Source organism: Odocoileus virginianus, chromosome 30 (assembly GCF_023699985.2).
Source record: "Odocoileus virginianus isolate 20LAN1187 ecotype Illinois chromosome 30, Ovbor_1.2, whole genome shotgun sequence".
NCBI classification, from domain to species: Eukaryota; Metazoa; Chordata; class Mammalia; order Artiodactyla; family Cervidae; genus Odocoileus; species Odocoileus virginianus.
In genome coordinates, this window is record NC_069703.1 from 42,672,627 (window position 1) to 42,682,152 (window position 9,526).

Below are 9,526 nucleotides of genomic sequence, written 5' to 3' on the forward strand. Positions count from 1 at the left end.
TTCACACCTGTCAGAATGACTACCATCAAAAAGACCACAAGTAGCTCTTTCCCATCTTGAAAGATGGCAGGTGAAAAAGCTGAGAAGCCAGATACAAAGGAGGAAAATCCTGAAGCCAAGAAGGCTGATTCTGGTGGCAGAGTTTAAAAGGTTAAGAAGGGCAACCCTACTGCTGCTGAAATCCTGTCCTGGTCAGAGGAATTGGCAGATACTCCCAATCAGCTATGTGATCCAGAAAAACCTTGTACAAGAGGAAGTATCCAGCAGCTAAATCCAAGCTGCAAAGAAAAAGCTGACAGTCTTGCTATTGTCACAAAACTAGTTGGTGGTGACAAGAATGTGTGCATATGCTAAGTTGCTTCAGGCCTTTCTGACTCTTTGCAACCCTATGGACTGGGGCCCACCAGGCTCCTCCATCCATGGGATTCTCCAGGCAAGAATACTGGAGTGGGTTGCCATCCCCTTCTCTAGGGGATCTTCCTGCCCCAGGGATTGAACCTGGGTCTCATGTATTGCAGGCAGATTCTTTACCACCTGAGCCACCAAGGAAGCCCAAGAATGGTGTTTCCCAAGTGATTAAACTTCACAAAATGCCTAGGTATTATCCTACTGAAGATGGGCCTCGAAAGCTGTTGAGTCTCAGCAAAACTCCTTCGGTAACATGTGAGAAAACTGCACGCTATCATCACTCCTGGGCCCATTCTGAGCATCCTCACTGAGCACCACAAAGGCGAGAGTGTTGTTTCCCTGAAACAGGTGAGCAGTGGCTTGCTACTTGTGATTGGGTCCCCTCAATCGAGTTCCTGGGTATAGAACAAAATTTGTCATTGTCATCTCCACCAAAATGGATACTAGTGGTGTAAAGTTCCCAGAACATCTCACTGATGCTTACTTCAAGAAGAAGGGGACTTCCCTGGCTATCCGGTGGTTAGGACTCCACATGTCCACTGCAGGGGGCACTGGTTTGATCCTTGGTCAGGAAAGTAAGATTCTGCAAGCCCAGTGGTGTGCCCCCCCAAAAAAAAAATCTACGTAAGCCAAGCACCAGGAAGGTGAGATCTTCAACAGGGAGAGAGAGAGAAGTACAAAATTACAGAGCAGTGCCAGGGTGATCAGAAAGCTGTGTACTCACAGATTCTGCAAAGAATCAAAGCTGTTCCTCAGCTCCAGGGATAATTCCACTCTGTGTTTGCTCTCACAAATAGAATTCATCCTTGCAAAATAGTGTTCTAAACTTCTTAAGAACAACCTAATTAAATAACTGGTCTATTAAAGAAAAAAGACTATAAGTAACAAATGTTGGTGAGGATATAGAAAGAAGGGAACCCTCAGGGAATCCCCTTGGTGGTCCAGTGGTTAGGACTCCATGCTCTCACTGCCAAGAGCCCAGTTTTTATCCCTGATCAGGGAACTAGGATCCCACAAGCCACACAGTGTGGCAAAAAAATAAATAAATAAAAGAAAAAAGAAGAGAATCCTCATACACTGTGAGTGGAAATGTAAATTGGTGCTGCCACTGAGGAAAATGGTGTGGAGGTGTCTCAAAAATCTAAAAACAAAAACAAAAAACAAAACAAAACAAAAAATCTAAAAACAGAACTGCCATCAGTTCAGTTCAGTCGCTCAGTTGTGTCCAACTCTTTGCAACCCCATGGACTGCAGCACGCCAGGCTTTCCTGTCCATCACCAACTCCCAGAATTTACTCAAACTCATGTCCATTGAGTTGGTGATGCCATCCAACCATCTCATCCTCTATCATTCCCTTCTCCCACCTTCAGTCTTTCCCAGCATCAGGGTCTTTCCATTGAGTCAGTTCTTCACATCAGGTGGCCAAAGTATTGGAATTTCAGCTTCAGCATCAGTCCTTCCAATGAATATTCAGAACTGATTTCTTCTAGGATGGACTGGTTGGATCTCCCTGCTGTCCAAGGAACTCTCAAGAGTTTTCTCCAACACCACAGTTCAGAAGCATCAGTTCTTTGGTGCTCAGCTTTCTTTATAGTCCAACTCTCACATCCATACTTGACTACTGGAAAAGCCGAAGCTTTGACTAGACGGACATTTGTTGACAAAGTAATGTCTCTGCTTTTTAACATGCTGTCTAGGTTAGTCATAACTTTTCTCCCAAGGAGCAACTGTCTTTTAATTTCATGGCTGCAGTCACCATCTGCAGTGATTTTGGAGCCCAAAAAAATAAAGTCTCTCACTGTTTCCATTTTTTTCCCTATCTATTTGCCATGAAGTGATGGGGCCAGATGCCAAGATCTTAGCAGTCTGAATGTTGAGTTTTAAGCCAACTTTTTCACTCTCCTCTTTCACTTTCATTAAGAGGCTCTTTAGTTCTTATTTGCTTTCTCCCATAAGGGTAGTGTCATCTGCATATGTGAGGTTATTGATATTTCTCCCAGTAATCTTGATTCCAGCTTGTGCTTACTTCAGTCTAGTGTTTCTCATGATGTACTCTGCATATAAGTTAAATAAACAGGGTGACAATATATAGCTTTGACATACTCCTTTCCCTATTTGGAACCAATCTGTTGTTCCATGTCCAGTTCTAACTGTTGCTTCCTGACCTGCATACAGATTTCTCAGGAGGCTGGTCAGGTGGTCTGGTATTCCCATCTCTTTCAGAATTTTTCACAGTTTGTTGTGATCCACACAGTCAAAGGCTTTGGCATAGTCAATAAAGCAGAAGTAGATGTTTTTCTGGAACTCTTTCACTTTTTTGATGATCCAATGGATGTTAGCAATTTGATCTCTGGTTCCTCTGCCTTTTCTAAATCCAGCTTGAACATCTGGAAGTTCATGGTTCATGTGCTACTGAAGCCTGGCTTGGAGAATTTTGAGCATACTTTGCTAGCATGTGAGATGAGTGCAGTTGTGCGGTAGTTTGAGCATTCTTTGACATTGTGCGGCAGCTGCACAGCAATGGGGCAACTTTGAGGAGATACCCCACATCCAAGGGCAAAGGAGAAGCCCCAGCAAGACAGCAGGAGAGGCAAAATCGCATTTAGAATCAAACCCCCCCCCAAAAAAAGAATCAAACCCCATACCCGCCGGAGACACTTAGAGGGCTCAAACAAACCTTGTGTGCACCAGGACCCACAGACCCCACAGAGACTGAGCCAGAACTGTGTTTGAGTGTCTCCTGTGGATGTACGGGTCAGCAGTGGACTGCAGCAGGGACAGGAGCTCTGGGTACAGTAGACCTGGGTATGGCATATGCCCTCTTGGAAGAGGTCGCCATTAACCCCACCATGGAGCCGCCAGAACTTACACAGGCTGGGAAACAGACTCTTGGAGGGCACAAACAAAACCTTATGTGCACCAGGACCCAGGAGGAAGGAGCAGGGACCCCACAAGAGACTGACCCAGACTTGCCCATGAGTGTCCAGGAGTCTCCGGTGGAGGCGTGGGTAGGCAGTGGCCTGCTGAAAGGTTGGGGGCACTGTGTGCAACAGTGTGTACATGGGACCTTTTGAAGGAGGTTGCCAGTGTCTTCATCACCTCCACCATAGTTTGGCCTCAGGTCAAACAACAGGGAGGGAACACAGCCCCACCCATCAACAGAAAATTGGATTAAAGATTTACTGAGCATGGCCCTGCCCATCAGAACAAGACCTAGTTTCCCCCTCAGGCAGTCTCTCCCATCAAGAAGCTTCCATAAGCCTCTTATCCTTCTCCATCAGAGGGCAGACAGAATGAAAACCACAATCACAATAACAAAAAACTAATCAATCTGATCACATGGACCGCAACCTTGTCTAACTCAATGAAACTATGAGCCATGCCCTGTAGAGCCACCCAAAATGGACGGGTCATGGTGGAGAATTCTGACAAAACGTGGTCCACTGGAGAAGGGAATGGCAAACCACTTCAATATTCTTGCCTTGAGAACCCCATGAACAGTATGAAAAGGCAAAAAGATAGGACACTGAAAGATGAACTCCCCAGGTCAGTAGGTGCCCCATAAGCTACTGGAGAAGAGTGGAGAAATAATCTCAGAAAGAGTGAAGATTCAGAGCCAAAACAAAAACAACACCCAGTTGTAGATGTGACTGGTGATGGAGGTAACGTTTGATGCTGTAAAGAGCAATATTACATAGGATCCTGGAATGTTAGGTCCATGAATCAAAGTAAATTGAAGTGGACAAAGAGGAAACATTGACATTTAGAAATCGGCGAACTAAAACGGACTGGAATGGGTGAATTTAACTCTGCTGACAATTATATCTACTACTGTGGGCAAGAATTCCTTAGAAGAAATGGAGTAGCCATCATATTCAACAAAAGAGTCCGAAATGCAGTTCTTGGGTGCAATCTCAAAAACGACAGAATGATCTCTGTCTGTTTCCAAGGCAAACCATTCAATATCACAGAAATCCCAGTCTATGCCCCAACCAGTAATGCTGAAGAAGCTGAAGTTGAGTGGTTCTATGAAGATCTACAAGACCCTCTAGAACTAACACCCAAAAAAGATGTCCTTTTCATTATAGGGGGCTGAAATGCAAAAATAGGAAGTCAAGAGTTACCTGGAGTAACAGGCAAATTTGGCCTTGGAGTAAAAAATGAAGCAAGGCAAAGGCTAACAGAGTTTTGCCAAGAGAACACACTGGTTATAGCAAACACCCTCTTACAACAACACAAGGGAAGACTCTACACATGGACATCACCAGATGGTCAATATGAAAATCAGATTGATTATATTATTTGCAGCCAAAGATGGAGAAGCTCCATACAGTCAGCAAAAACAAGACTGGGAGCTGACTGTGGCTCAGATCATGAATTTATTGCCAAATTCAGACTTAATTGAAGAAAGTAGGGAAAACCACTAGGCCATTCAGGTATGACCTAAATCAAATCCATTAAGATTATACAGTGGGAGTGACAAATGGATTCAAGGGATTAGATCTGATAGACAGAGTGCCTGAAGAACTGTGGGCAGAGGTTCATGACATTGTACAGGAGGCAGTGATCAAGATCATCCCCAAGAAAAAGAAATGCAAAAAAGCAAAATGGTTGTCTGAGGAGGTCTTACAAATAGCTGTGAAGAGAAGTGAAAAGCAAAGGAGAAAAGGGAAATGTCCATCTGAATACAGAATAGCAAGGAGAGATAAGAAAGCCTTCCTCAGTGATCAGTGCCAAGATACAGAGGAAAACAATAGAATGGGAAAGACTAGAGATCTCTTCAAGAAAATTAGAGATACCAAGGACAGAAATGGTATGGGCCTAACAGAAACAGAAGATATTAAGAAGAGGTGGCAAGAATACACAGAAGAACTGTACAAAAAAGATCTTCATGACCCAGATAATCACGATGGTGTGATCACTCACCTAGAGCCAGACATCCTGGAATGTGAAGTCAAGTGGGCCTTAGGAAGCATCACTACAAACAAAGCTAGTGGAGGTGATGGAATTCCAGTTGAGCTATTTTAAATCCTAAAAGATGATGCCATGAAAGTGCTGCACTCAATATGCCAGCAAATTTGGAAAACTCAGCAGTGGTCACAGGACTGGAAAAGGTCAGTTTTCACTCCAATCCCAAAGAACTACCATATGATGCAACAATTCCACTCATGGTTATATATCCAAAACACACCCACCCACCCACATACACACACACACACACAAAAAACTGAAAGCACTAATTCAAAAAGATACATGAACCCTTATGTTCATAGCAGCATCATTTATGATTGCCAAGATATGGAAGTAATCTAAGTGTTTATCACCAGGTGAACAGATGAAGATGTGGTCTATATATACAATGGAGCTTCCTCGCTGGCTCAGATGGTAAAGAATCTGCCTGCAGTGTGGGAGACCCGGGTTTGACCCCTGGGTTGGAAAGATACCCTGGAGAAGGGCATGGCTACCCACTCCAGTATTCTTCCCTGGAGAATTCCATGGACAAAGGAGTTCGGTTGGCTACAGTCCATGGGATTGCAAAGAGTCAGACATGACTGAGTGACTAACACACACACGCACACACACACCCACATACACACACACTCATATACAATGGGATACTACTCGTCCATAAAAAAGAATTAAATTTTGTCATTTGCAACAACATGGATGGACTTGGAGGGTATTATGCTAAGTGAAATAATTAAACAGATAGACATATGGTGGTGGTGGTGATTTAGTCACTAAGTCGTGTCTGACTCTTGCAAACATGTGGACTGTAGCCCACGCTCCTCTGTCCACGGGATTTCCCAGACAAGAACACTGCAGTCGGTTGCCATTTCCTTCTCCAGGGGATCTTCCCCACTCAAGAATCGAGTTCACATTTCGTTCCCTGCATTGCAGGTGGATTTTTCACCACTGAGCTACCAGGGAAGCCTGAAGACATATGATATATATGATATTATGTGTGGAATCTAAAAATTAAAACAGACTAATGACTATAACCTGGAGGAGGGCATGGCAACCTCCTCCAGTATTCTTGCCTGGAGAATCCCCATGGACAGAGGAGCCTGGTGGGCTGCAGCCCATGGGGTTGCAAACAGTGGGACACGACTGAGCAAGCAAGCATGGCACATAGAACAGTGACTATAACAAAATGGAGACAGACTCACAGATGTAGAGAACAGAATAATACCAGTGGGAAGAAGGAATGGGGGCAAGGCAAGAGAGGGGCAGGGGGTTCAGAGATACAAACTGCTATGTATGAAATAAATGAGCTACAAGGATATATTGTACACACAGGGAATATAGCCAATATATTAGAATAACTATAAAAGAAGTATAAGCTTTAAAACTGTGAATCGATAGGTTGTACACTAGTAACTTACATGATATACATCATGTATATATGTATATACATGTATATATATGTGTATACATGTATATCATGTATATACATCAACTATATCTCAATTCTAAAAAGACTTTTAAAAAGAACAAACCATTTTCTACTCTAAAAAAAAGCTGTGAACTGATTAGAATCCCATCCTAGGTGAACAGTGACCTCCTGGCCACCACTCTGAGCAAAGTCCCAACCCAAAAGGTCCATCTTAACTCACCCGACTGGGCTTAGGAGAATGGGTCAGGGAGGGGCCAAGAGTTGTGTGGGGGGGTGGTGACTGGCAGAGGGATGAGATGGGAAGAGCGGCTCTGGGGGAAAGAAGCAGGGAGGGGAGTGTTGGCATGGCAGCAGTCTCCACCCCCAGAAGGCAAACCTGACCCTCAATTCCCGGTCAGTGAAACATGCCACTGATACCCTCTTCGCAGGACTGTGAAAAGTAATTAAACATGAGGCTCGGCACAAGAGTGATTGGAAGTGAACTTGCTTTTGGAAGCTCAGAGTAGTACATTTCCCATTATTACTGGTGCTGAGTTTTCGATGTGCCAAGAGCTCCAGCAAGCCAACTAGACCTGGGAGGAGGATGGTTAGAGATGCCCTAGTAGGGCCCTCAAGCCCACTGTTTCAAGGGAGCCAGGTACAAATCCAAGCTTCGTAGGCAGCAGACCCGAGTCTAAAATCTGTTGTTGTTCAGTCATTCAGTTGTGTCCGACACTTGGTGACCCCATGGACTGCAGCATGCCAGGCTTCCCTGTCTATCACCAACTCCTGGAGCTTGCAAACTCATGTCCATTGAGTTGGTGATGCCATTCAACCATCTCATCCTCTGTCATCCCCTTCTCCTCCTGCCTTCAATCTTGCCCAGCATCAGGGTCTTTGCCACTGAGTCAGTTCTTCACTTCAGGTGGCCAAAGTATTGGAGCTTCAGTTTCAGCATCGGTCTTTCCAATGAATATTCAGGGTTGATTTCCTTTAGGACTGACTGGTTTGATCTCCTTGCTGCCCAAGGGAATCTCAAGAGACTTCTCCTAATGACTGAATTATTTTTTTTCATTATCATTGTTATCATTATACCTGACATCCTGGAATGTGAAGTCAAGTGGGCCTTAGGAAGCATCACTACAAACAAAGATAGTGGAGGTGATGGAATTCCAGTTGAGCTATTTCAAATCCTAAAAGGTGATGCTGTGAAAGTGTTGCACTCAATATGCCAGCAAATTTGGAAAACTCAGCAGTAGCCACAGGAGTGGAAAAGGTCAGTTTTCATTCTAATCACAAAGAAAGACATTGCCAAAGAATGCTCAAACTACTGCACAACTGCACTCATCTCACACCCTAGTAAATTAATGCTCAAAATTCTCCAAGCCAGGCTTCATTAGTATGTGAACCGAGAACTTCCAGATGTACAAGCTGGATTTAGAAAAGGCAGAGGAACCAGAGATCAAATTGCCAACATCTGTTGGATCCTCGATAAAGCAAGAGAGTTCCAGAAAAACATCGACTTCTGCTTTATTGAATACACCAAAGCCTTTGACTGTGTGGATCACAACAAACTGTGAAAAATTCTGAAAGAGATGGGAATACCAGACCACCTGACCAGCCTCCTGAGAAATCTGTATGCAGGTCAGGAAGCAACAGTTAGAATTGAACATGGAACAACAGATTGGTTCCAAATCGGGAAAGGAGTACGTCAAGACTGTATATTGTCAACCTGCTTATTTAACTTATATGCAGAGTACATCATGAGAAATGCTGGACTGGATGAAGATGGAATCAAGATTGCCGGGAGAAATATCAATAACCTCAGATATGCAGATGACACTACCCTTATGGGAGAAAGCAAAGAAGAACTGAAGAGCCTCTTGATGAAAGTGAAAGGAGAGTGAAAAAGTTGACTTAGAACTCAACATTCAGAAAACTAAGATCATGGCATCTGGCCCCATCACTTCATGGCAAATAGATGGGGAAACAGTGACAGATTTTATTTTTGGGGCCTCCAAAATCACTGCTGATGGTGACTGCAGCCATGAAATTAAAAGATGCTTACTCCTTGGAAGAAAAGTTATGACCAACCTAGACAGCATATTAAAAAGCAGAGACATTACTTTGCCAACAAAGGTCCGTCTAGTCAAAGCTATGGTTTTTCCAGTGGTCATGTATGGATGTGAGAGTTGGACTATAAAGAAAGCTGAGCGCCAAAGAATTGATGCTTTTGAACTGTGGTGTTGGAGAAGACTCTTGAGAGTTCCTTTGACTGCAAAGAGATCCAACCAGTCCATCCTAAAGGAAATCAGTTCTGAATATTCATTGGAAGGACTGATGCTGAAGCTGAAACTCCAATACTTTGGCCACCTGATGTGAAGAACTGACTTACTGGAAAAGACCCTGATGCTGGGAAAGATTGAAGGCAGGAGGAGACAGAGGATGACATGGTTGGATGGCACCACCAACTCAATGGACATGTGTTGAGTAAATTCCGGGAGTTGGTGATGGACAGGGAGGCCTGGCATGCTGCAGTCCATGGGGTCTCAGAGAGTTGGGCACGAGGGAGCGACTGAACTAACTGAGGGGTTAAATGAGAAAACGCCCAGCACTTTCCCCAATGTACCACAGTCGCTTAATGAGTGTTATTCCCTTTCTTTCCTCCTTCCTCCTAGTCCTCTGGGACCACTGTCTGGGTCTGCACACTAGGAAGGGTGCAGAAGACGCCGCACTCTTCC

At 44.2% G+C, this 9,526-nt stretch overlaps 1 pseudogene; it reads left to right on the forward strand.

The window, feature by feature from the left end:
• Positions 1-63: 63 nt before the first annotated feature.
• On the forward strand, positions 64-1,233 carry LOC110138768 (large ribosomal subunit protein eL6-like; annotated as a pseudogene).
• Positions 1,234-9,526: the final 8,293 nt, after the last annotated feature.